General features: G+C 52.0%; 1 long non-coding RNA gene across 3 annotated transcripts; it reads right to left on the bottom strand.

The window, feature by feature from the left end:
- Window positions 1-24,540: 24,540 nt before the first annotated feature.
- LOC139828519 (uncharacterized) lies at window positions 24,541-27,284 on the bottom strand. 3 transcript variants are annotated; one of them, XR_011740210.1, is made up of 3 exons: window positions 27,056-27,284; window positions 25,588-26,682; window positions 24,541-25,473 (listed from the first exon to the last, which is right to left on the bottom strand). It is a non-coding gene; the product is annotated as an uncharacterized lncRNA (long non-coding RNA). The 3 variants fall into 3 exon arrangements; XR_011740211.1 differs by having other exon boundaries at window positions 25,954-26,682; XR_011740209.1 differs by having other exon boundaries at window positions 24,541-26,453; window positions 26,581-26,682.
- Between the last annotated feature and the right edge of the window lie 477 nt (window positions 27,285-27,761).

The following is a 27,761-nucleotide window of genomic DNA, read 5'->3' as shown; positions in this document are numbered from 1 at the left end:
TGGCTGCCAGGAGGCTTCTAACAGCTCAGACGCTCCCGTCTCCTTCTCTCCTCCCTTCCTCTCCGGTAACTCGGGGCGCTCGGCCGTCCTCAGCCTAGGAGAACACGGTGGGGTGTCAGGGCTCCTACGAGACGAGGCTTCGGGGACATGGAGCCTCGCTGGCTCGCTCGCCAGGCAGCCGTCCCGCTCCAGGATACGCGCACGGACCCTGCCGCGCACGTTGGCCCCCGGCCCGCCGCACGCCGCGCAGAGGGAGCCTTCGCCACCCGGAGAGAAGGGCTCGCTCTCTCGCCTGCCGCAGGAAGCGGACGTCGGGCCCACGGCCCCGCATTGCTTCAGGATCTTTCCAGATCTACAGATTTTGACATATTTACAATTACATAGGTTTAGACGGAGATATCTATTTGCACTTATTAAAAAAATACGTACACGGGTATGAGTGAATACATAGAGATGATATTTAATATCCGTTTAGATTATGTAACGCACAGTCATTACAGGTAGCTCTACCTACTCACACTTTTCTCTATTTTAAATTGCTTTCTATATAATTTTTTCTCATTTTCGAGTCCTTCATTTTTTAATTTACGTATAGACAAGATATTGGTATTTTTAAAACCATCAACAGGAATTTTTTACATTCTAAAAATCCTTTATATAATAGAGTAGAAAAGGGGGTTGATATAAAAGCATTTGATATACACGTGAATGCCATCCTGCAATTTATAAATACCAAGGACAGATTTCTCTGTTTGCAATTCCCACACTCGTGTTTACAGGTCGAACACGTGTTCTCCTCCCCCGGGAATTTTCAGGCACGTTTGGACTGTGACCCCCTCTTTTCAGGGGGACTCCCTTTTGACCCCCGCATCCCCCACCCGCATCGCCGGCCCCTGCTCACGCTGGGGCGCCACAAGCGACACCGTCACGCGACACCAGGGAAACGGCCCCGACAGGCAGCTCATTGTGTCATTTACTCTCATTGTGTCATTTACACGTGCACGTACCACAACCCCCAAAAAGCAGGGGGGGGCTCCCCTAGGAAAACAAAGCGGGGGCAGCGCCCCAAACAGCCGCAGCCCCCGGCCCACAGGCCGGCAGCCGCCCCCCGGCACGGGAATGCTCCTGGCCAACCTGAGAAGGGAGCTGCTGTGAGTGCCACCCAATAGCCATACCCCTCTTTTCTAGGCAGCTTGGAGAACCCTATTTGCCAGTGTTGTCCTGGGACATTTCCCTCGTCCAATTGTTCTTATTTATACCCTGTATACAGTATTAAGATGATGGTTTTCTAGACACATTTCACATTGCTGGGTCACTCCTTCGCAAACAGTTTATAAATTCACTCTTACCTTTTCACCTAATCTTAATAGAGCGCATCAGCTCCTTGCGCTGCGAGGTACCACTGCTCTCCCGTCACCAGTGACAGCTTCTTTGGACCCTAATTCTAATTCGGCTATAAATCTCCTATTAATTTCTTATCCTCTTTGTTGCCGTTTCCTGATGTTGGCTGGAGGAGACAGCCACCTGGGATCAGAGGTGTGGCTTTTGTATCGGTCTCTGTCCTTTCGGTGGCTGGTTTCACACTGGCATCTGCTAACTTATTTCCAGTTTCCTGATCAGTGTTTCCCTTCTGAGGCCCTTTGCAACGCACGATGGTAACTTTTCCAGCAACAGCACAGCTTCCAACAACTGGAGTATCATGTTTCATCTGTTTAAAAAGCATGCAATTGAAGAAGTGAACGTATGCTTGCCTGTTTGAGTGAGCGTTCCTTAATCAGCTTCTCTACGTATGTCGCCGGATATCTTTGCTGCAGGTTTCGCTGCATCGTTCATCCGTTCGAGCAGAAGCTGACCGTTTCAACTGCAGTCATCATCATAGCCGTCACTTGGATTCTGGCCATCGCAATCACGCGTCCTTCTGCCGTCATGCTGCACGTACAAGAAGAGAAACATTTCAGGGTGATCCTCGGCTACGGCAACGAAACCCGCCCCGTATACTGGTGCCGAGAGGACTGGCCTGACCCAGGAATGAGAAAGATCTACACAACAGTTCTCTTTGCGAACATCTATCTGGCTCCCCTGCCGCTCACTGTTATCATGTACGCCAGGATAAGCATTGCTCTCTTCAACACTGCGATGCCCACGGTGGGAAAGCACAGCCAGGAGCGATGGCACAGCACGTCAAAGAAGAAACAAAGAGTAATCAAAATGCTCATTATTGTGGGTTTGCTTTTCACCCTCTCCTGGCTTCCCTTGTGGACTCTGATGATGCTTTCTGACTATGTCAACCTTTCAGATGTCCAGTTGCAGTTCTTTCACATTTATATCTATCCCTTTGCTCACCGGCTGGCCTTTTTCAATAGCAGCGTCAACCCCATCATCTACGGTTTCTTTAACGAAAACTCTCACCGGGGCTTTCAGGCCGCCTTTCAACTTCAGCTCTGCTCCCGGGAGGTGGCTCACAGGGACACCTGTTCTCAGCAAGGCCACAGCAATGTCATTTTGTCAGCTGGCAACCCCCAGACACCCCAGGATCAAGCTTCTCAAAACGCTAAGGAAAAAGGGAAGACAGTTAGGAAAGGAAATTGGGTGAATGACCAGCAAGATTTGACAATGGAGGCTCTAGAAGAGTCCTGCAATGACGGGATTAAGTGAAACATGCCATGCACTACCAAAACAATGTAAGCCTAGCAGAGTTGGTTTGTTGTGTTGTGAAACTCACGCTCTGTCAGCCCCTTGACAGTGTTTCTTTTTTGAAGGAGATACGCAGCTTGCCCAGTATCTGAATGTGTGATGTGAGCAGAAAGCCAAATTCATCCGCCTGTGTTAGCAGCTTGAAGAAGGTGCAACCGCCCTGCAGTCAGTGATGACCCACTCTGCTCCCGAACTGGGCTGGAGCAGAGACGTGGCTAAAACGGGCGAGCGTAGGGAGGAGACTCAGCCCAGCAGGTACCACACGGAACGTGAAACTCCGGGCAGCGCACCTTCGTTTCAAGGGAGGAACACGCACACAGAGCACAAAGGACGTTACTCTACCTGAGACACACACTGTCCTTAGCAGCTGCACAGCAACGTTGTCTCTGTGATTTGGAGTTCTGGTGGCAAATGATGGAGCTCCGTACGTCGCACCTTTCAAACCTGCACACAGAAAGACGCTTCACCCCACAGGTGACACCAGAAACTAGGAAGCCTCCAAAAAGAATTTACAACCCCACATCCAAACCAGTTACACTCACCCCCACAACCAATCCTGCTCTACACACATCTCCCTCTCCTTCAGACACCCTTCAACAGCCAGATCCACAGTCATCTCCCAATGGGTCATTCGCTGCACTAAACGCAGCAGGGCGGGGGAGAGGGGGGGGAACTAAAGGAAATTTTAAAAAAACCCTCCCTGACTGTGTTTTTTTCAGTGGCATTTCTTGGCGTTATTTTTGTCGGGCGTTGGAGGTAAAGGTTTAGCTTCCATTACCTGCTGGGCAGTCGTCACTGCATGCCCAGGTTCACGTACCCCTTGCTTTATGCAAAGCTGCTTCCATCAGCGACCCAGGAGTCTTCAGCATCCTCCAGCGGCTGGTCCTTTCAATCCGCTCCGCCGGAGCGAACAGCTTCTGCTGTTTCCAAGCAATCGTGGGCCACCGACTGCAAAACGGATCCACTGAGGAAAGAAGTCGGATCGACAATGTTAGTGGTAGAAATATTTACATCTTCAAACGTTCTAAGGAGCCATCGAGGCAGGGATGTCGTTTTTACACAAATGGGGACGGGCACTGACACACAGATACCTGGCTGCGAGCCCTGCGGGGCGAACAGCGCCTCTGCCCCCGGCCGTGCGCTGCAGTACCCGAGTTTCGCCACAGGGCGGCAGCACTGAGGCGCGCTGCGGCACGGCATTGGGGCGCCCGGGTGCAGCACCGCGCTTTGCCCACAGGACGGCAGCACTGAGACCGCCGCGGCAGCCCGGGCCGAGCGGTTGTGCCGCGTTTCGCGGGAATCCCGCAGAAAAAAACACAAAAAACAAACACAACAAAACAAAAACGCACACAGAGAGCCGCGGCACGAAAGCCACGCGTACAGGACACAGAACCCGCTGGGCCTCACCCCGAGCTCCCACTGAAGCGGCGCCCCACTCGCCACACCACCAAGCCTGCAACCGCACCTTAGCTCTGGTTTTATGCATCCCCCCCCACAGCGGAAAAAACCCTCCTATCTTGCATTGCTCTTTGGCATTACAATTGCACAGGTGTGAACTCATCAAAGTAAAGCAGCCATCTCACAGACACACACTCAGAACTCCACTAGGCTGGGGTTTTTCTTTGTGTTACACAAACGGACTCTCACTCCTCTAAGGAAACAAATTCATTCTTAAGCATAGCCTCTCCCTGGGGGAAAAAAATGCCCACTCCGAGCTCCCAAACACACTAGGGAGCTGTGGGGAAACCAGTGAAAGCCAAAACCAACAGCAGCAACGTCAAGTGGAATTTGGCTTAAATTCTGATCATGCACTTAAAAGCCTCTCTCTGTCCTACCAATGGCTGTTCATTCTTTGGAAGGACAAACTTTCTTACCTGAACATCCTAAATTGAAGACTCCACGGAACAGAACGGAGATTGAGCCACAGGACAACGGTGCCATTGATTTACACTAATGGGGAAAAAAACACCCTAGAAGTCAAACCCAAATTTACTTATTACTTCCCATCACATTTCATCCCTTACATTTCAACTGGCAGCAAGGTGTTCAAAAATCAACTATGCCCATGCCACTTACCACTTAGATTAAACTCTACATATAAATCTTAAAGGCTATTTCCAGCGTGCCCATAAATTCATGTGAACAAAGACAAGGGCAACGCTCGACCCTAAGGAGGGAAAGAGGCGGCTGTTCCTCTATGGCAGATCAAACTTCCTTCTTTTACCTGCAACACGTGGAACTGCCGCGGGACCCGTTCGCCAACGGGGTGTGCGTTCTTAACTAAAACTGGTCGCAGCTTCTCTGCAGAGGCACTGAATTTGCCTCTTTTTTTTTTTTTTTTCTCCCCCACGTGGGGAAAAAAAAAAAAAAAAACACACAAAAAACACACACCAAAAAAAGACAAAGGAATGATCTCTTCCAGGCCGTTTCTCTAAACCGTCAAGTCATTAGAAAATTGCACATGTCTTCTCCAAGCAGAATGAGCCTGTGATTCCATACAAAAGGAGGGCAAGGAGCAGGTCAGCTTGTCAGAGAAAGACAGGGACAGGGAGCAAGACAAGGTGACACAGAGAGAGGGAGAGAGAGGCAAAAGGGACGGAGAGGCAGGGCAAGGGGAAGGAGAGGCCAAAATGAGCGCTCCTCAGCCTCCCCTCCCTCGCCTCGACCCCCGTTTCCCCGTTAACTCCCGGTGCCCGCCCCGAGACACCACGGACGCGCATGCCAGGGAGGCAGCTGTTCAAACAGGATTGAGTCGGTGCGCTCTGATTGGCTGCTTTTCACCCCAGCGCGCCGTCCTCCTATTGGATGCTCCTTCCCGCGCTCCGTGCCCAGGTGCCCGCCACAGGGTCACACCTGACTGAGGACTGCGCAATTTGGGCATGCGCAGTACTGAGGCCTCAACGCCCGCCCCTCTGGCAATCTGATTGGCTGCCTGCGCACATCAATTGCCATTCTCCCCGCCTATCAGCGCTCCGCCCCTCCAGCCCTCCCGAGCGATCTGATTGGCCCGCTCTGCATCCTCACTCGCCTTCTCGCCACCCTGCCGGGACCCCCACGCCCTTTGCCCGCGCGGCTTCCAACAGCCGCCTTTAAAAGGAAACAACAAACCGCGCTCCTTTGCTTTACACTGAGGAAAGAAGCCGGATCGACAATGTTAGTGGTAGCAATATTTACATCTTTAAACGTTCTAAGGAGCCACCGAGGGAGGGATGTCGTTTTTACACAAATGGGGACGGGCACTGACACACAGATACCTGGCTGCGAGCCCTGCGAACAGCGAACAACGCCTCTGCCCCCGGCCGTGCGCTGCAGTACCCGAGTTTCGCCACAGGGCGGCAGCACTGAGGCGCGCTGCGGCACGGCATTGGGGCGCCCGGGTGCAGCACCGCGCTTTGCGCACAGCCTTCCTTCCTTGTCCAATTTATACAATGGCCTCTGCTCACAAGATTTCATCAAGGTTGCTCTATTCACATTATCACCAGGTGGTTCCTCAATCTCTTTCCTGTGAGCTAAAATACACCCTAACGGGCTCTTTTTCAGAATACCGCTACTACGCCGTCCTCCCATTACGCGTCACATGGAACGACACGGCTCATCTTGTAACAAATACGAGCAAATAACTATTAACACCTACAGCAGTACTCCACAGATAATACTCAAACCTACCCACGACACACCGCCCTCACAAGTTGTACTCCAAGTTTATCCCACCGTCTCCAAAACAAAACAATTCCGGTACCCAGCTCAAATCTCTCTAACACTCAGCACCGCAATTAGGACACTCTGCAACACAGATGGCTCCACAACGCTCACACTCCTCGCAAGTTAAAGCCACAGCAGCTCCTGCTGTAGTTTTCGGTGTTCAAGTGCATAGTCAGAACCAAGGCACATCCAAGAATTAAACCGAACTACGGTACTCTTCACAGCTACATACAGAGCCAGCTTTGCACCACAACGGAGCACGGGAACAACCAACACCAAAAGCTGGCCGCACAAACAACTCCACAGCAACTACTGTATACCTCTAAGGTGCTCGCAACCCCGTCCACGCTATCCTGCCGAAATTCCGTACCACGACTTACAGACAGTTCGCGAGCACGTGACCGGTCCCAAATTTCAGAGAAGAAAGACTTCTCACCAGAGGTCCTCGTCCGTCCCCGCGGCGATCCAACCGAGACGAGGAGTCTCTCCAGAGACATCCCCGGGGTGCGCCAAGAGAGTCCTCGGCTCCGCGGGCCCTGCGGCCGGACGGAGCGGGTCCTCCGGCTGGCTCACCGCCTGAAACGGGGAAAGAAACGGGACGGCAGAGTCAGCAGCACTGCTGAGCCACGTTCTTTATTTCATTTGACGATGTTATAATTGTTTAGTTTCTCGCTGACAATACATCTGTTAATTATTAGTCAAATATAAACTAAGCTCTCAGCTTCTAAACAACGTGTTACTTAATCTTCCATCTCCCTCTTGTCGTGCAGAAGGATCTAAAAGGTGAAAAATATCCCCTCATCGTGCAGGCGGTCAGAAAGCATTTACCTCATGTCAACTGGTTAATGACGGGTACACCTTCTATAACTTCATCGCAGTATACGTTAACTTGGCAGCTTCTCTTCAAAAGCGAGAAGAGAAAAAAGGGACAGGGCTCTGAAAAAACAAGGCAGAGATCAAAGCAGCGGGGGGGACAGAGGAAAAGAGGCCGGAAGAGCACCGGGAACAGGGCACAGAAAGAAACAAATCGGCGCGGCGGCAGCGGCGCGGAGACGGAGGAAAAAAACCCGGCACGGTCAACGGGACAGAGAGGAACGCGACCACGGGCAGGGAGCGGGACACGGGGACACGGCGAGGAACCACGGGACGCGGAGAGATACCAAAAAGTCGGCAAAAAAGACTCTCTAACGCTGTTCTGAAAGTGTTGAACGGCGGGCAATTTCAATACAGCGCACCGCACGCTCAGAGGATGGCCCCTGTATTTGAGCGTACGTGTGATTCACGCTTCTTGGTATTCTTTACATACACCTATTGCATATTCATTTGCTTCTACCACTTAGTTAGTGCATTAAACAGAAGTTCTTTCCATAACCCCACCCTTCGCTGGCAGTCCATCTCTGGTATGCCAGTGTCCATCAAGGGTCTCCAGGGGTCCCCGGTGCCCCTGCAGCCCGGTGCCCCCTGCCCCGGTGTCGGCTCCTCGACCTCATGTCTTGAGCACGCCCGCTGTCATTTTGTGCTGCTACTCAAGTAGCTCCTTCTCCATTTAGTGGAACGTCCCGTTTTCCCAGCCTGCGAGCCAAGGACATCCCGCTTTGCCCCACCTCCAGTCCCTACAGAGCTAGTGTTTCTCTGTTAGGTTTCTGTTCCGTTAGGCCTGGTCTTGCTGCCTTATGCCAAGGGCTTTCTAAAAGATTTTTGTTCCTCCTATCAACGGGAAGCAAGAGAGAGGGCAACAGGCAAAAACGATGGCAGAGCGAGAGACCGCGGGGAACACAGGGGCTTGGAGGAAGAAAGAGAGGAATGAGGAGCCCCGCGGAGAGACGGAGGACAGGAAAAAAGAAAATAAAAAGAGAGAAAAAAAACGGGGCGGGGGGCAGCACAAAGGCTCAGAACGTGAACGAGGACGGGAACAGCGCCGTACGGAATGAAGAAAGCCGGCAACGCCGAGCACGACAAAGGCACAGAGAGAGAGACGGCGAAGGGAGGGAGGAAGGAAAGAGACAGAGCAGCACATACAGACACAGAGAGGAAACTAATGGCAGGGAAAAGAACGGGCCAGAGAAAGCGTGGGGAAAAAGGAGACGGAGGGGCAGGGAGGCACCAGGACACACAAGCCGGGGACGAGGCCCCGAGGGCCAGGGACTCACAGCGGCTCTCGCTTTCGGTGGCTGCCAGGAGGCTTCTAACAGCTCAGACGCTCCCGTCTCCTTCTCTCCTCCCTTCCTCTCTGGTAACTCGGGGCGCTCGGCCGTCCTCAGCCTAGGAGAACACGGTGGGGTGTCAGGGCTCCTACGAGACGAGGCTTCGGGGACATGGAGCCTCGCTGGCTCGCTCGCCAGGCAGCCGTCCCGCTCCAGGATACGCGCACGGACCCTGCCGCGCACGTTGGCCCCCGGCCCGCCGCACGCCGCGCAGAGGGAGCCTTCGCCACCCGGAGAGAGGGGCTCGCTCTCTCGCCTGCCGCAGGAAGCGGACGTCGGGCCCACGGCCCCGCATTGCTTCAGGATCTTTCCAGATCTACAGATTTTGACATATTTACAATTACATAGGTTTAGACGGAGATATCTATTTGCACTTATTAAAAAAATACGTACACGGGTATGAGTGAATACATAGAGATGATATTTAATATCCGTTTAGATTATGTAACGCACAGTCATTACAGGTAGCTCTACCTACTCACACTTTTCTCTATTTTAAATTGCTTTCTATATAATTTTTTCTCATTTTCGAGTCCTTCATTTTTTAATTTACGTATAGACAAGATATTGGTATTTTTAAAACCATCAACAGGAATTTTTTACATTCTAAAAATCCTTTATATAATAGAGTAGAAAAGGGGGTTGATATAAAAGCATTTGATATACACGTGAATGCCATCCTGCAATTTATAAATACCAAGGACAGATTTCTCTGTTTGCAATTCCCACACTCGTGTTTACAGGTCGAACACGTGTTCTCCTCCCCCGGGAATTTTCAGGCACGTTTGGACTGTGACCCCCTCTTTTCAGGGGGACTCCCTTTTGACCCCCGCATCCCCCACCCGCATCGCCGGCCCCTGCTCACGCTGGGGCGCCACAAGCGACACCGTCACGCGACACCAGGGAAACGGCCCCGACAGGCAGCTCATTGTGTCATTTACTCTCATTGTGTCATTTACACGTGCACGTACCACAACCCCCAAAAAGCAGGGGGGGGCTCCCCTAGGAAAACAAAGCGGGGGCAGCGCCCCAAACAGCCGCAGCCCCCGGCCCACAGGCCGGCAGCCGCCCCCCGGCACGGGAATGCTCCTGGCCAACCTGAGAAGGGAGCTGCTGTGAGTGCCACCCAATAGCCATACCCCTCTTTTCTAGGCAGCTTGGAGAACCCTATTTGCCAGTGTTGTCCTGGGACATTTCCCTCGTCCAATTGTTCTTATTTATACCCTGTATACAGTATTAAGATGATGGTTTTCTAGACACATTTCACATTGCTGGGTCACTCCTTCGCAAACAGTTTATAAATTCACTCTTACCTTTTCACCTAATCTTAATAGAGCGCATCAGCTCCTTGCGCTGCGAGGTACCACTGCTCTCCCGTCACCAGTGACAGCTTCTTTGGACCCTAATTCTAATTCGGCTATAAATCTCCTATTAATTTCTTATCCTCTTTGTTGCCGTTTCCTGATGTTGGCTGGAGGAGACAGCCACCTGGGATCAGAGGTGTGGCTTTTGTATCGGTCTCTGTCCTTTCGGTGGCTGGTTTCACACTGGCATCTGCTAACTTATTTCCAGTTTCCTGATCAGTGTTTCCCTTCTGAGGCCCTTTGCAACGCACGATGGTAACTTTTCCAGCAACAGCACAGCTTCCAACAACTGGAGTATCATGTTTCATCTGTTTAAAAAGCATGCAATTGAAGAAGTGAACGTATGCTTGCCTGTTTGAGTGAGCGTTCCTTAATCAGCTTCTCTACGTATGTCGCCGGATATCTTTGCTGCAGGTTTCGCTGCATCGTTCATCCGTTCGAGCAGAAGCTGACCGTTTCAACTGCAGTCATCATCATAGCCGTCACTTGGATTCTGGCCATCGCAATCATGTGTCCTTCTGCCGTCATGCTGCACGTACAAGAAGAGAAACATTTCAGGGTGATCCTCGGCTACGGCAACGAAACCCGCCCCGTATACTGGTGCCGAGAGGACTGGCCTGACCCAGGAATGAGAAAGATCTACACAACAGTTCTCTTTGCGAACATCTATCTGGCTCCCCTGTCGCTCACTGTTATCATGTACGCCAGGATAAGCATTGCTCTCTTCAACACTGCGATGCCCACGGTGGGAAAGCACAGCCAGGAGCGATGGCACAGCACGTCAAAGAAGAAACAAAGAGTAATCAAAATGCTCATTATTGTGGGTTTGCTTTTCACCCTCTCCTGGCTTCCCTTGTGGACTCTGATGATGCTTTCTGACTATGTCAACCTTTCAGATGTCCAGTTGCAGTTCTTTCACATTTATATCTATCCCTTTGCTCACCGGCTGGCCTTTTTCAATAGCAGCGTCAACCCCATCATCTACGGTTTCTTTAACGAAAACTCTCACCGGGGCTTTCAGGCCGCCTTTCAACTTCAGCTCTGCTCCCGGGAGGTGGCTCACAGGGACACCTGTTCTCAGCAAGGCCACAGCAATGTCATTTTGTCAGCTGGCAACCCCCAGACACCCCAGGATCAAGCTTCTCAAAACGCTAAGGAAAAAGGGAAGACAGTTAGGAAAGGAAATTGGGTGAATGACCAGCAAGATTTGACAATGGAGGCTCTAGAAGAGTCCTGCAATGACAGGATTAAGTGAAACATGCCATGCACTACCAAAACAATGTAAGCCTAGCAGAGTTGGTTTGTTGTGTTGTGAAACTCACGCTCTGTCAGCCCCTTGACAGTGTTTCTTTTTTGAAGGAGATACGCAGCTTGCCCAGTATCTGAATGTGTGATGTGAGCAGAAAGCCAAATTCATCCGCCTGTGTTAGCAGCTTGAAGAAGGTGCAACCGCCCTGCAGTCAGTGATGACCCACTCTGCTCCCGAACTGGGCTGGAGCAGAGACGTGGCTAAAACGGGCGAGCGTAGGGAGGAGACTCAGCCCAGCAGGTACCACACGGAACGTGAAACTCCGGGCAGCGCACCTTCGTTTCAAGGGAGGAACACGCACACAGAGCACAAAGGACGTTACTCTACCTGAGACACACACTGTCCTTAGCAGCTGCACAGCAACGTTGTCTCTGTGATTTGGAGTTCTGGTGGCAAATGATGGAGCTCCGTACGTCGCACCTTTCAAACCTGCACACAGAAAGACGCTTCACCCCACAGGTGACACCAGAAACTAGGAAGCCTCCAAAAAGAATTTACAACCCCACATCCAAACCAGTTACACTCACCCCCACAACCAATCCTGCTCTACACACATCTCCTTCTCCTTCAGACACCCTTCAACAGCCAGATCCACAGTCATCTCCCAATGGGTCATTCACTGCACTAAACGCAGCAGGGCGGGGGAGAGGGGGGGGAACTAAAGGAAATTTTAAAAAAACCCTCCCTGACTGTGTTTTTTTCAGTGGCATTTCTTGGCGTTATTTTTGTCGGGCGTTGGAGGTAAAGGTTTAGCTTCCATTACCTGCTGGGCAGTCGTCACTGCATGCCCAGGTTCACGTACCCCTTGCTTTATGCAAAGCTGCTTCCATCAGCGACCCAGGAGTCTTCAGCATCCTCCAGCGGCTGGTCCTTTCAATCCGCTCCGCCGGAGCGAACAGCTTCTGCTGTTTCCAAGCAATCGTGGGCCACCGACTGCAAAACAGATCCACTGAGGAAAGAAGTCGGATCGACAATGTTAGTGGTAGAAATATTTACATCTTCAAACGTTCTAAGGAGCCATCGAGGCAGGGATGTCGTTTTTACACAAATGGGGACGGACACTGACACACAGATACCTGGCTGCGAGCCCTGCGGGGCGAACAGCGCCTCCGCCCCCGGCCGTGCGCTGCAGTACCCGAGTTTCGCCACAGGGCGGCAGCACTGAGGCGCGCTGCGGCACGGCATTGGGGCGCCCGGGTGCAGCACCGCGCTTTGCGCACAGCCTTTCCTTCCTTGTCCAATTTATACAATGGCCTCTGCTCACAAGATTTCATCAAGGTTGCTCTATTCACATTATCACCAGGTGGTTCCTCAATCTCTTTCCTGCGAGCTAAAATACACCCTAACGGGCTCTTTTTCAGAATACCGCTACTACGCCGTCCTCCCATTATGCGTCACACGGAACGACACGGCTCATCTTGTAACAAATACGAGCAAATAACTATTAACACCTACAGCAGTACTCCACAGATAATACTCAAACCTACCCACGACACACCGCCCTCACAAGTTGTACTCCAAGTTTATCCCACCGTCTCCAAAACAAAACAATTCCGGTACCCAGCTCAAATCTCTCTAACACTCAGCACCGCAATTAGGACACTCTGCAACACAGATGGCTCCACAACGCTCACACTCCTCGCAAGTTAAAGCCACAGCAGCTCCTGCTGTAGTTTTCGGTGTTCAAGTGCATAGTCAGAACCAAGGCACATCCAAGAATTAAACCGAACTACGGTACTCTTCACAGCTACATACAGAGCCAGCTTTGCACCACAACGGAGCACGGGAACAACCAACACCAAAAGCTGGCCGCACAAACAACTCCACAGCAACTACTGTATACCTCTAAGGTGCTCGCAACCCCGTCCACGCTATCCTGCCGAAATTCCGTACCACGACTTACGGACAGTTCGCGAGCACGTGACCGGTCCCAAATTTCAGAGAAGAAAGACTTCTCACCAGAGGTCCTCGTCCGTCCCCGCGGCGATCCGACCGAGACGAGGAGTCTCTCCAGAGACATCCCCGGGGTGCGCCAAGAGAGTCCTCGGCTCCGCGGGCCCTGCGGCCGGACGGAGCGGGTCCTCCGGCTGGCTCACCGCCTGAAACGGGGAAAGAAACGGGACGGCAGAGTCAGCAGCACTGCTGAGCCACGTTCTTTATTTCATTTGACGATGTTAGTTATAATTGTTTAGTTTCTCGCTGACAATACATCTGTTAATTATTAGTCAAATATAAACTAAGCTCTCAGCTTCTAAACAACGTGTTACTTAATCTTCCATCTCCCTCTTGTCGTGCAGAAGGATCTAAAAGGTGAAAAATATCCCCTCATCGTGCAGGCGGTCAGAAAGCATTTACCTCACGTCAACTGGTTAATGACGGGTACACCTTCTATAACTTCATCGCAGTATACGTTAACTTGGCAGCTTCTCTTCAAAAGCGAGAAGAGAGAAAAGGGACAGGGCTCTGAAAAAACAAGGCAGAGATCAAAGCAGCGGCGGGGACAGAGGAAAAGAGGCCGGAAGAGCACCAGGAACAGGGCACAGAAAGAAACAAATCGGCGCGGCGGCAGCGGCGCGGAGACGGAGGAAAAAAACCCGGCACGGTCAACGGGACAGAGAGGAACGCGACCACGGGCAGGGAGCGGGACACGGGGACACGGCGAGGAACCACGGGACGCGGAGAGATACCAAAAAGTCGGCAAAAAAGACTCTCTAACGCTGTTCTGAAAGTGTTGAACGGCGGGCAATTTCAATACAGCGCACCGCACGCTCAGAGGATGGCCCCTGTATTTGAGCGTACGTGTGATTCACGCTTCTTGGTATTCTTTACATACACCTATTGCATATTCATTTGCTTCTACCGCTTAGTTAGTGCATTCAACAGAAGTTCTTTCCATAACCCCACCCTTCGCTGGCAGTCCATCTCTGGTATGCCAGTGTCCATCACGGGTCTCCAGGGGTCCCCGGTGCCCCTGCAGCCCGGTGCCCCCTGCCCCGGTGTCGGCTCCTCGACCTCATGTCTTGAGCACGCCCGCTGTCATTTTGTGCTGCTACTCAAGTAGCTCCTTCTCCATTTAGTGGAACGTCCCGTTTTCCCAGCCTGCGAGCCAAGGACATCCCGCTTTGCCCCACCTCCAGTCCCTACAGAGCTAGTGTTTCTCTGTTAGGTTTCTGTTCCGTTAGGCCTGGTCTTGCTGCCTTATGCCAAGGGCTTTCTAAAAGATTTTTGTTCCTCCTATCAACGGGAAGCAAGAGAGAGGGCAACAGGCAAAAACGATGGCAGAGCGAGAGACCGCGGGGAACACAGGGGCTTGGAGGAAGAAAGAGAGGAATGAGGAGCCCCGCGGAGAGACGGAGGACAGGAAAAAAGAAAATAAAAAGAGAGAAAAAAAACGGGGCGGGGGGCAGCACAAAGGCTCAGAACGTGAACGAGGACGGGAACAGCGCCGTACGGAATGAAGAAAGCCGGCAACGCCGAGCACGACAAAGGCACAGAGAGAGAGACGGCGAAGGGAGGGAGGAAGGAAAGAGACAGAGCAGCACATACAGACACAGAGAGGAAACTAATGGCAGGGAAAAGAACGGGCCAGAGAAAGCGTGGGGAAAAAGGAGACGGAGGGGCAGGGAGGCACCAGGACACACAAGCCGGGGACGAGGCCCCGAGGGCCAGGGACTCACAGCGGCTCTCGCTTTCGGTGGCTGCCAGGAGGCTTCTAACAGCTCAGACGCTCCCGTCTCCTTCTCTCCTCCCTTCCTCTCCGGTAACTCGGGGCGCTCGGCCGTCCTCAGCCTAGGAGAACACGGTGGGGTGTCAGGGCTCCTACGAGACGAGGCTTCGGGGACATGGAGCCTCGCTGGCTCGCTCGCCAGGCAGCCGTCCCGCTCCAGGATACGCGCACGGACCCTGCCGCGCACGTTGGCCCCCGGCCCGCCGCACGCCGCGCAGAGGGAGCCTTCGCCACCCGGAGAGAGGGGCTCGCTCTCTCGCCTGCCGCAGGAAGCGGACGTCGGGCCCACGGCCCCGCATTGCTTCAGGATCTTTCCAGATCTACAGATTTTGACATATTTACAATTACACAGGTTTAGACGGAGATATCTATTTGCACTTATTAAAAAAATACGTACACGGGTATGAGTGAATACATAGAGATGATATTTAATATCCGTTTAGATTATGTAACGCACAGTCATTACAGGTAGCTCTACCTACTCACACTTTTCTCTATTTTAAATTGCTTTCTATATAATTTTTTTCTCATTTTCGAGTCCTTCATTTTTTAATTTACGTATAGACAAGATATTGGTATTTTTAAAACCATCAACAGGAATTTTTTACATTCTAAAAATCCTTTATATAATAGAGTAGAAAAGGGGGTTGATATAAAAGCATTTGATATACACGTGAATGCCATCCTGCAATATATAAATACCAAGGACAGATTTCTCTGTTTGCAATTCCCACACTCGTGTTTACAGGTCGAACACGTGTTCTCCTCCCCCGGGAATTTTCAGGCACGTTTGGACTGTGACCCCCTCTTTTCAGGGGGACTCCCTTTTGACCCCCGCATCCCCCACCCGCATCGCCGGCCCCTGCTCACGCTGGGGCGCCACAAGCGACACCGTCACGCGACACCAGGGAAACGGCCCCGACAGGCAGCTCATTGTGTCATTTACTCTCATTGTGTCATTTACACGTGCACGTACCACAACCCCCAAAAAGCGGGGGGGGGCTCCCCTAGGAAAACAAAGCGGGGGCAGCGCCCCAAACAGCCGCAGCCCCCGGCCCACAGGCCGGCAGCCGCCCCCCGGCACGGGAATGCTCCTGGCCAACCTGAGAAGGGAGCTGCTGTGAGTGCCACCCAATAGCCATACCCCTCTTTTCTAGGCAGCTTGGAGAACCCTATTTGCCAGTGTTGTCCTGGGACATTTCCCTCGTCCAATTGTTCTTATTTATACCCTGTATACAGTATTAAGATGATGGTTTTCTAGACACATTTCACATTGCTGGGTCACTCCTTCGCAAACAGTTTATAAATTCACTCTTACCTTTTCACCTAATCTTAATAGAGCGCATCAGCTCCTTGCGCTGCGAGGTACCACTGCTCTCCCGTCACCAGTGACAGCTTCTTTGGACCCTAATTCTAATTCGGCTATAAATCTCCTATTAATTTCTTATCCTCTTTGTTGCCGTTTCCTGATGTTGGCTGGAGGAGACAGCCACCTGGGATCAGAGGTGTGGCTTTTGTATCGGTCTCTGTCCTTTCGGTGGCTGGTTTCACACTGGCATCTGCTAACTTATTTCCAGTTTCCTGATCAGTGTTTCCCTTCTGAGGCCCTTTGCAACGCACGATGGTAACTTTTCCAGCAACAGCACAGCTTCCAACAACTGGAGTATCATGTTTCATCTGTTTAAAAAGCATGCAATTGAAGAAGTGAACGTATGCTTGCCTGTTTGAGTGAGCGTTCCTTAATCAGCTTCTCTACGTATGTCGCCGGATATCTTTGCTGCAGGTTTCGCTGCATCGTTCATCCGTTCGAGCAGAAGCTGACCGTTTCAACTGCAGTCATCATCATAGCCGTCACTTGGATTCTGGCCATCGCAATCACGCGTCCTTCTGCCGTCATGCTGCACGTACAAGAAGAGAAACATTTCAGGGTGATCCTCGGCTACGGCAACGAAACCCGCCCCGTATACTGGTGCCGAGAGGACTGGCCTGACCCAGGAATGAGAAAGATCTACACAACAGTTCTCTTTGCGAACATCTATCTGGCTCCCCTGTCGCTCACTGTTATCATGTACGCCAGGATAAGCATTGCTCTCTTCAACACTGCGATGCCCACGGTGGGAAAGCACAGCCAGGAGCGATGGCACAGCACGTCAAAGAAGAAACAAAGAGTAATCAAAATGCTCATTATTGTGGGTTTGCTTTTCACCCTCTCCTGGCTTCCCTTGTGGACTCTGATGATGCTTTCTGACTATGTCAACCTTTCAGATGTCCAGTTGCAGTTCTTTCACATTTATATCTATCCCTTTGCTCACCGGCTGGCCTTTTTCAATAGCAGCGTCAACCCCATCATCTCCGGTTTCTTTAACGAAAACTCTCACCGGGGCTTTCAGGCCGCCTTTCAACTTCAGCTCTGCTCCCGGGAGGTGGCTCACAGGGACACCTGTTCTCAGCAAGGCCACAGCAATGTCATTTTGTCAGCTGGCAACCCCCAGACACCCCAGGATCAAGCTTCTCAAAACGCTAAGGAAAAAGGGAAGACAGTTAGGAAAGGAAATTGGGTGAATGACCAGCAAGATTTGACAATGGAGGCTCTAGAAGAGTCCTGCAATGACGGGATTAAGTGAAACATGCCATGCACTACCAAAACAATGTAAGCCTAGCAGAGTTGGTTTGTTGTGTTGTGAAACTCACGCTCTGTCAGCGCCTTGACAGTGTTTCTTTTTTGAAGGAGATACGCAGCTTGCCCAGTATCTGAATGTGTGATGTGAGCAGAAAGCCAAATTCATCCGCCTGTGTTAGCAGCTTGAAGAAGGTGCAACCGCCCTGCAGTCAGTGATGACCCACTCTGCTCCCGAACTGGGCTGGAGCAGAGACGTGGCTAAAACGGGCGAGCGTAGGGAGGAGACTCAGCCCAGCAGGTACCACACGGAACGTGAAACTCCGGGCAGCGCACCTTCGTTTCAAGGGAGGAACACGCACACAGAGCACAAAGGACGTTACTCTACCTGAGACACACACTGTCCTTAGCAGCTGCACAGCAACGTTGTCTCTGTGATTTGGAGTTCTGGTGGCAAATGATGGAGCTCCGTACGTCGCACCTTTCAAACCTGCACACAGAAAGACGCTTCACCCCACAGGTGACACCAGAAACTAGGAAGCCTCCAAAAAGAATTTACAACCCCACATCCAAACCAGTTACACTCACCCCCACAACCAATCCTGCTCTACACACATCTCCCTCTCCTTCAGACACCCTTCAACAGCCAGATCCACAGTCATCTCCCAATGGGTCATTCGCTGCACTAAACGCAGCAGGGCGGGGGAGAGGGGGGGGAACTAAAGGAAATTTTAAAAAAACCCTCCCTGACTGTGTTTTTTTCAGTGGCATTTCTTGGCGTTATTTTTGTCGGGCGTTGGAGGTAAAGGTTTAGCTTCCATTACCTGCTGGGCAGTCGTCACTGCATGCCCAGGTTCACGTACCCCTTGCTTTATGCAAAGCTGCTTCCATCAGCGACCCAGGAGTCTTCAGCATCCTCCAGCGGCTGGTCCTTTCAATCCGCTCCGCCGGAGCGAACAGCTTCTGCTGTTTCCAAGCAATCGTGGGCCACCGACTGCAAAACGGATCCACTGAGGAAAGAAGTCGGATCGACAATGTTAGTGGTAGAAATATTTACATCTTCAAACGTTCTAAGGAGCCATCGAGGCAGGGATGTCGTTTTTACACAAACGGGGACGGACACTGACACACAGATACCTGGCTGCGAGCCCTGCGAGGCGAACAGCGCCTCTGCCCCCGGCCGTGCGCTGCAGTACCCGAGTTTCGCCACAGGGCGGCAGCACTGAGGCGCGCTGCGGCACGGCATTGGGGCGCCCGGGTGCAGCACCGCGCTTTGCCCACAGGACGGCAGCACTGAGACCGCCGCGGCAGCCCGGGCCGAGCGGTTGTGCCGCGTTTCGCGGGAATCCCGCAGAAAAAAACACAAAAAACAAACACAACAAAACAAAAACGCACACAGAGAGCCGCGGCACGAAAGCCACGCGTACAGGACACAGAACCCGCTGGGCCTCACCCCGAGCTCCCACCGAAGCGGCGCCCCACTCGCCACACCACCAAGCCTGCAACCGCACCTTAGCTCTGGTTTTATGCATCCCCCCCCACAGCGGAAAAAACCCTCCTATCTTGCATTGCTCTTTGGCATTACAATTGCACAGGTGTGAACTCATCAAAGTAAAGCAGCCATCTCACAGACACACACTCAGAACTCCACTAGGCTGGGGTTTCTCTTTGTGTTACACAAACGGACTCTCACTCCTCTAAGGAAACAAATTCATTCTTAAGCATAGCCTCTCCCTGGGGGAAAAAAATGCCCACTCCGAGCTCCCAAACACACTAGGGAGCTGTGGGGAAACCAGTGAAAGCCAAAACCAACAGCAGCAACGTCAAGTGGAATTTGGCTTAAATTCTGATCATGCACTTAAAAGCCTCTCTCTGTCCTACCAATGGCTGGTCATTCTTTGGAAGGACAAACTTTCTTACCTGAACATCCTAAATTGAAGACTCCACGGAACAGAACGGAGATTGAGCCACAGGACAACGGTACCATTGATTTACACTAATGGGGAAAAAAACACCCTAGAAGTCAAACCCAAATTTACTTATTACTTCCCATCACATTTCATCCCTTACATTTCAACTGGCAGCAAGGTGTTCAAAAATCAACTATGCCCATGCCACTTACCACTTAGATTAAACTCTACATATAAATCTTAAAGGCTATTTCCAGCGTGCCCATAAATTCATGTGAACAAAGACAAGGGCAACGCTCGACCCTAAGGAGGGAAAGAGGCGGCTGTTCCTCTATGGCAGATCAAACTTCCTTCTTTTACCTGCAACACGTGGAACTGCCGCGGGACCCGTTCGCCAACGGGGTGTGCGTTCTTAACTAAAACTGGTCGCCAGCTTCTCTGCAGAGGCACTGAATTTGCCTCTTTTTTTTTTTTTTTTCTCCCCCACGTGGGGAAAAAAAAAAAAAAAAAAAACACAAAAAACACACACCAAAAAAAGACAAAGGAATGATCTCTTCCAGGCCGTTTCTCTAAACCGTCAAGTCATTAGAAAATTGCACATGTCTTCTCCAAGCAGAATGAGCCTGTGATTCCATACAAAAGGAGGGCAAGGAGCAGGTCAGCTTGTCAGAGAAAGACAGGGACAGGGAGCAAGACAAGGTGACACAGAGAGAGGGAGAGAGAGGCAAAAGGGACGGAGAGGCAGGGCAAGGGGAAGGAGAGGCCAAAATGAGCGCTCCTCAGCCTCCCCTCCCTCGCCTCGACCCCCGTTTCCCCGTTAACTCCCGGTGCCCGCCCCGAGACACCACGGACGCGCATGCCAGGGAGGCAGCTGTTCAAACAGGATTGAGTCGGTGCGCTCTGATTGGCTGCTTTTCACCCCAGCGCGCCGTCCTCCTATTGGATGCTCCTTCCCGCGCTCCGCGCCCAGGTGCCCGCCACAGGGTCACACCTGACTGAGGACTGCGCAATTTGGGCATGCGCAGTACTGAGGCCTCAACGCCCGCCCCTCTGGCAATCTGATTGGCTGCCTGCGCACATCAATTGCCATTCTCCCCGCCTATCAGCGCTCCGCCCCTCCAGCCCTCCCGAGCGATCTGATTGGCCCGCTCTGCATCCTCACTCGCCTTCTCGCCACCCTGCCGGGACCCCCACGCCCTTTGCCCGCGCGCCTTCCAACAGCCGCCTTTAAAAGGAAACAACAAACCGCGCTCCTTTGCTTTACACTGAGGAAAGAAGCCGGATCGACAATGTTAGTGGTAGCAATATTTACATCTTTAAACGTTCTAAGGAGCCACCGAGGGAGGGATGTCGTTTTTACACAAATGGGGACGGGCACTGACACACAGATACCTGGCTGCGAGCCCTGCGAACAGCGAACAGCGCCTCTGCCCCCGGCCGTGCGCTGCAGTACCCGAGTTTCGCCACAGGGCGGCAGCACTGAGGCGCGCTGCGGCACGGCATTGGGGCGCCCGGGTGCAGCACCGCGCTTTGCGCACAGCCTTTCCTTCCTTGTCCAATTTATACAATGGCCTCTGCTCACAAGATTTCATCAAGGTTGCTCTATTCACATTATCACCAGGTGGTTCCTCAATCTCTTTCCTGTGAGCTAAAATACACCCTAACGGGCTCTTTTTCAGAATACCGCTACTACGCCGTCCTCCCATTACGCGTCACACGGAACGACACGGCTCATCTTGTAACAAATACGAGCAAATAACTATTAACACCTACAGCAGTACTCCACAGATAATACTCAAACCTACCCACGACACACCGCCCTCACAAGTTGTACTCCAAGTTTATCCCACCGTCTCCAAAACAAAACAATTCCGGTACCCAGCTCAAATCTCTCTAACACTCAGCACCGCAATTAGGACACTCTGCAACACAGATGGCTCCACAACGCTCACACTCCTCGCAAGTTAAAGCCACAGCAGCTCCTGCTGTAGTTTTCGGTGTTCAAGTGCATAGTCAGAACCAAGGCACATCCAAGAATTAAACCGAACTACGGTACTCTTCACAGCTACATACAGAGCCAGCTTTGCACCACAACGGAGCACGGGAACAACCAACACCAAAAGCTGGCCGCACAAACAACTCCACAGCAACTACTGTATACCTCTAAGGTGCTCGCAACCCCGTCCACGCTATCCTGCCGAAATTCCGTACCACGACTTACGGACAGTTCGCGAGCACGTGACCGGTCCCAAATTTCAGAGAAGAAAGACTTCTCACCAGAGGTCCTCGTCCGTCCCCGCGGCGATCCGACCGAGACGAGGAGTCTCTCCAGAGACATCCCCGGGGTGCGCCAAGAGAGTCCTCGGCTCCACGGGCCCTGCGGCCGGACGGAGCGGGTCCTCCGGCTGGCTCACCGCTTGAAACGGGGAAAGAAACGGGACGGCAGAGTCAGCAGCACTGCTGAGCCACGTTCTTTATTTCATTTGACGATGTTAGTTATAATTGTTTAGTTTCTCGCTGACAATACATCTGTTAATTATTAGTCAAATATAAACTAAGCTCTCAGCTTCTAAACAACGTGTTACTTAATCTTCCATCTCCCTCTTGTCGTGCAGAAGGATCTAAAAGGTGAAAAATATCCCCTCATCGTGCAGGCGGTCAGAAAGCATTTACCTCACGTCAACTGGTTAATGACGGGTACACCTTCTATAACTTCATCGCAGTATACGTTAACTTGGCAGCTTCTCTTCAAAAGCGAGAAGAGAAAAAAGGGACAGGGCTCTGAAAAAACAAGGCAGAGATCAAAGCAGCGGGGGGGACAGAGGAAAAGAGGCCGGAAGAGCACCGGGAACAGGGCACAGAAAGAAACAAATCGGCGCGGCGGCAGCGGCGCGGAGACGGAGGAAAAAAACCCGGCACGGTCAACGGGACAGAGAGGAACGCGACCACGGGCAGGGAGCGGGACACGGGGACACGGCGAGGAACCACGGGACGTGGAGAGATACCAAAAAGTCGGCAAAAAAGACTCTCTAACGCTGTTCTGAAAGTGTTGAACGGCGGGCAATTTCAATACAGCGCACCGCACGCTCAGAGGATGGCCCCTGTATTTGAGCGTACGTGTGATTCACGCTTCTTGGTATTCTTTACATACACCTATTGCATGTTCATTTGCTTCTACCGCTTAGTTAGTGCATTCAACAGAAGTTCTTTCCATAACCCTTCCCTTCGCTGGCAGTCCATCTCTGGTATGCCAGTGTCCATCACGGGTCTCCAGGGGTCCCCGGTGCCCCTGCAGCCCGGTGCCCCCTGCCCCGGTGTCGGCTCCTCGACCTCATGTCTTGAGCACGCCCGCTGTCATTTTGTGCTGCTACTCAAGTAGCTCCTTCTCCATTTAGTGGAACGTCCCGTTTTCCCAGCCTGCGAGCCAAGGACATCCCGCTTTGCCCCACCTCCAGTCCCTACAGAGCTAGTGTTTCTCTGTTAGGTTTCTGTTCCGTTAGGCCTGGTCTTGCTGCCTTATGCCAAGGGCTTTCTAAAAGATTTTTGTTCCTCCTATCAACGGGAATCAAGAGAGAGGGCAACAGGCAAAAACGATGGCAGAGCGAGAGACCGCGGGGAACACAGGGGCTTGGAGGAAGAAAGAGAGGAATGAGGAGCCCCGCGGAGAGACGGAGGACAGGAAAAAAGAAAATAAAAAGAGAGAAAAAAAACGGGGCGGGGGGCAGCACAAAGGCTCAGAACGTGAACGAGGACGGGAACAGCGCCGTACGGAATGAAGAAAGCCGGCAACGCCGAGCACGACAAAGGCACAGAGAGAGAGACGGCGAAGGGAGGGAGGGAGGAAGGAAAGAGACAGAGCAGCACATACAGACACAGAGAGGAAACTAATGGCAGGGAAAAGAACGGGCCAGAGAAAGCGTGGGGAAAAAGGAGACGGAGGGGCAGGGAGGCACCAGGACACACAAGCCGGGGACGAGGCCCCGAGGGCCAGGGACTCACAGCGGCTCTCGCTTTCGGTGGCTGCCAGGAGGCTTCTAACAGCTCAGACGCTCCCGTCTCCTTCTCTCCTCCCTTCCTCTCCGGTAACTCGGGGCGCTCGGCCGTCCTCAGCCTAGGAGAACACGGTGGGGTGTCAGGGCTCCTACGAGACGAGGCTTCGGGGACATGGAGCCTCGCTGGCTCGCTCGCCAGGCAGCCGTCCCGCTCCAGGATACGCGCACGGACCCTGCCGCGCACGTTGGCCCCCGGCCCGCCGCACGCCGCGCAGAGGGAGCCTTCGCCACCCGGAGAGAGGGGCTCGCTCTCTCGCCTGCCGCAGGAAGCGGACGTCGGGCCCACGGCCCCGCATTGCTTCAGGATCTTTCCAGATCTACAGATTTTGACATATTTACAATTACACAGGTTTAGACGGAGATATCTATTTGCACTTATTAAAAAAATACGTACACGGGTATGAGTGAATACATAGAGATGATATTTAATATCCGTTTAGATTATGTAACGCACAGTCATTACAGGTAGCTCTACCTACTCACACTTTTCTCTATTTTAAATTGCTTTCTATATAATTTTTTCTCATTTTCGAGTCCTTCATTTTTTAATTTACGTATAGACAAGATATTGGTATTTTTAAAACCATCAACAGGAATTTTTTACATTCTAAAAATCCTTTATATAATAGAGTAGAAAAGGGGGTTGATATAAAAGCATTTGATATACACGTGAATGCCATCCTGCAATATATAAATACCAAGGACAGATTTCTCTGTTTGCAATTCCCACACTCGTGTTTACAGGTCGAACACGTGTTCTCCTCCCCCGGGAATTTTCAGGCACGTTTGGACTGTGACCCCCTCTTTTCAGGGGGACTCCCTTTTGACCCCCGCATCCCCCACCCGCATCGCCGGCCCCTGCTCACGCTGGGGCGCCACAAGCGACACCGTCACGCGACACCAGGGAAACGGCCCCGACAGGCAGCTCATTGTGTCATTTACTCTCATTGTGTCATTTACACGTGCACGTACCACAACCCCCAAAAAGCGGGGGGGGGCTCCCCTAGGAAAACAAAGCGGGGGCAGCGCCCCAAACAGCCGCAGCCCCCGGCCCACAGGCCGGCAGCCGCCCCCCGGCACGGGAATGCTCCTGGCCAACCTGAGAAGGGAGCTGCTGTGAGTGCCACCCAATAGCCATACCCCTCTTTTCTAGGCAGCTTGGAGAACCCTATTTGCCAGTGTTGTCCTGGGACATTTCCCTCGTCCAATTGTTCTTATTTATACCCTGTATACAGTATTAAGATGATGGTTTTCTAGACACATTTCACATTGCTGGGTCACTCCTTCGCAAACAGTTTATAAATTCACTCTTACCTTTTCACCTAATCTTAATAGAGCGCATCAGCTCCTTGCGCTGCGAGGTACCACTGCTCTCCCGTCACCAGTGACAGCTTCTTTGGACCCTAATTCTAATTCGGCTATAAATCTCCTATTAATTTCTTATCCTCTTTGTTGCCGTTTCCTGATGTTGGCTGGAGGAGACAGCCACCTGGGATCAGAGGTGTGGCTTTTGTATCGGTCTCTGTCCTTTCGGTGGCTGGTTTCACACTGGCATCTGCTAACTTATTTCCAGTTTCCTGATCAGTGTTTCCCTTCTGAGGCCCTTTGCAACGCACGATGGTAACTTTTCCAGCAACAGCACAGCTTCCAACAACTGGAGTATCATGTTTCATCTGTTTAAAAAGCATGCAATTGAAGAAGTGAACGTATGCTTGCCTGTTTGAGTGAGCGTTCCTTAATCAGCTTCTCTACGTATGTCGCCGGATATCTTTGCTGCAGGTTTCGCTGCATCGTTCATCCGTTCGAGCAGAAGCTGACCGTTTCAACTGCAGTCATCATCATAGCCGTCACTTGGATTCTGGCCATCGCAATCACGCGTCCTTCTGCCGTCATGCTGCACGTACAAGAAGAGAAACATTTCAGGGTGATCCTCGGCTACGGCAACGAAACCCGCCCCGTATACTGGTGCCGAGAGGACTGGCCTGACCCAGGAATGAGAAAGATCTACACAACAGTTCTCTTTGCGAACATCTATCTGGCTCCCCTGCCGCTCACTGTTATCATGTACGCCAGGATAAGCATTGCTCTCTTCAACACTGCGATGCCCACGGTGGGAAAGCACAGCCAGGAGCGATGGCACAGCACGTCAAAGAAGAAACAAAGAGTAATCAAAATGCTCATTATTGTGGGTTTGCTTTTCACCCTCTCCTGGCTTCCCTTGTGGACTCTGATGATGCTTTCTGACTATGTCAACCTTTCAGATGTCCAGTTGCAGTTCTTTCACATTTATATCTATCCCTTTGCTCACCGGCTGGCCTTTTTCAATAGCAGCGTCAACCCCATCATCTCCGGTTTCTTTAACGAAAACTCTCACCGGGGCTTTCAGGCCGCCTTTCAACTTCAGCTCTGCTCCCGGGAGGTGGCTCACAGGGACACCTGTTCTCAGCAAGGCCACAGCAATGTCATTTTGTCAGCTGGCAACCCCCAGACACCCCAGGATCAAGCTTCTCAAAACGCTAAGGAAAAAGGGAAGACAGTTAGGAAAGGAAATTGGGTGAATGACCAGCAAGATTTGACAATGGAGGCTCTAGAAGAGTCCTGCAATGACGGGATTAAGTGAAACATGCCATGCACTACCAAAACAATGTAAGCCTAGCAGAGTTGGTTTGTTGTGTTGTGAAACTCACGCTCTGTCAGCCCCTTGACAGTGTTTCTTTTTTGAAGGAGATACGCAGCTTGCCCAGTATCTGAATGTGTGATGTGAGCAGAAAGCCAAATTCATCCGCCTGTGTTAGCAGCTTGAAGAAGGTGCAACCGCCCTGCAGTCAGTGATGACCCACTCTGCTCCCGAACTGGGCTGGAGCAGAGACGTGGCTAAAACGGGCGAGCGTAGGGAGGAGACTCAGCCCAGCAGGTACCACACGGAACGTGAAACTCCGGGCAGCGCACCTTCGTTTCAAGGGAGGAACACGCACACAGAGCACAAAGGACGTTACTCTACCTGAGACACACACTGTCCTTAGCAGCTGCACAGCAACGTTGTCTCTGTGATTTGGAGTTCTGGTGGCAAATGATGGAGCTCCGTACGTCGCACCTTTCAAACCTGCACACAGAAAGACGCTTCACCCCACAGGTGACACCAGAAACTAGGAAGCCTCCAAAAAGAATTTACAACCCCACATCCAAACCAGTTACACTCACCCCCACAACCAATCCTGCTCTACACACATCTCCCTCTCCTTCAGACACCCTTCAACAGCCAGATCCACAGTCATCTCCCAATGGGTCATTCGCTGCACTAAACGCAGCAGGGCGGGAGAGAGGGGGGGGAACTAAAGGAAATTTTAAAAAAACCCTCCCTGACTGTGTTTTTTTCAGTGGCATTTCTTGGCGTTATTTTTGTCGGGCGTTGGAGGTAAAGGTTTAGCTTCCATTACCTGCTGGGCAGTCGTCACTGCATGCCCAGGTTCACGTACCCCTTGCTTTATGCAAAGCTGCTTCCACCAGCGACCCAGGAGTCTTCAGCATCCTCCAGCGGCTGGTCCTTTCAATCCGCTCCGCCGGAGCGAACAGCTTCTGCTGTTTCCAAGCAATCGTGGGCCACCGACTGCAAAACGGATCCACTGAGGAAAGAAGTCGGATCTACAATGTTAGTGGTAGAAATATTTACATCTTCAAACGTTCTAAGGAGCCATCGAGGCAGGGATGTCGTTTTTACACAAACGGGGACGGGCACTGACACACAGGTACCTGGCTGCGAGCCCTGCGAGGCGAACAGCGCCTCTGCCCCCGGCCGTGCGCTGCAGTACCCGAGTTTCGCCACAGGGCGGCAGCACTGAGGCGCGCTGCGGCACGGCATTGGGGCGCCCGGGTGCAGCACCGCGCTTTGCGCACAGCCTTTCCTTCCTTGTCCAATTTATACAATGGCCTCTGCTCACAAGATTTCATCAAGGTTGCTCTATTCACATTATCACCAGGTGGTTCCTCAATCTCTTTCCTGCGAGCTAAAATACACCCTAACGGGCTCTTTTTCAGAATACCGCTACTACGCCGTCCTCCCATTACGCGTCACACGGAACGACACGGCTCATCTTGTAACAAATACGAGCAAATAACTATTAACACCTACAGCAGTACTCCACAGATAATACTCAAACCTACCCACGACACACCGCCCTCACA

The sequence above is a fragment of the Patagioenas fasciata genome, chromosome 8 (assembly GCF_037038585.1).
Source record: "Patagioenas fasciata isolate bPatFas1 chromosome 8, bPatFas1.hap1, whole genome shotgun sequence".
In the NCBI taxonomy this organism is placed as follows: Eukaryota; Metazoa; Chordata; class Aves; order Columbiformes; family Columbidae; genus Patagioenas; species Patagioenas fasciata.
Note: the sequence above shows the minus strand (reverse complement) of the source record. Positions and strands in the feature narration are given on the sequence as shown.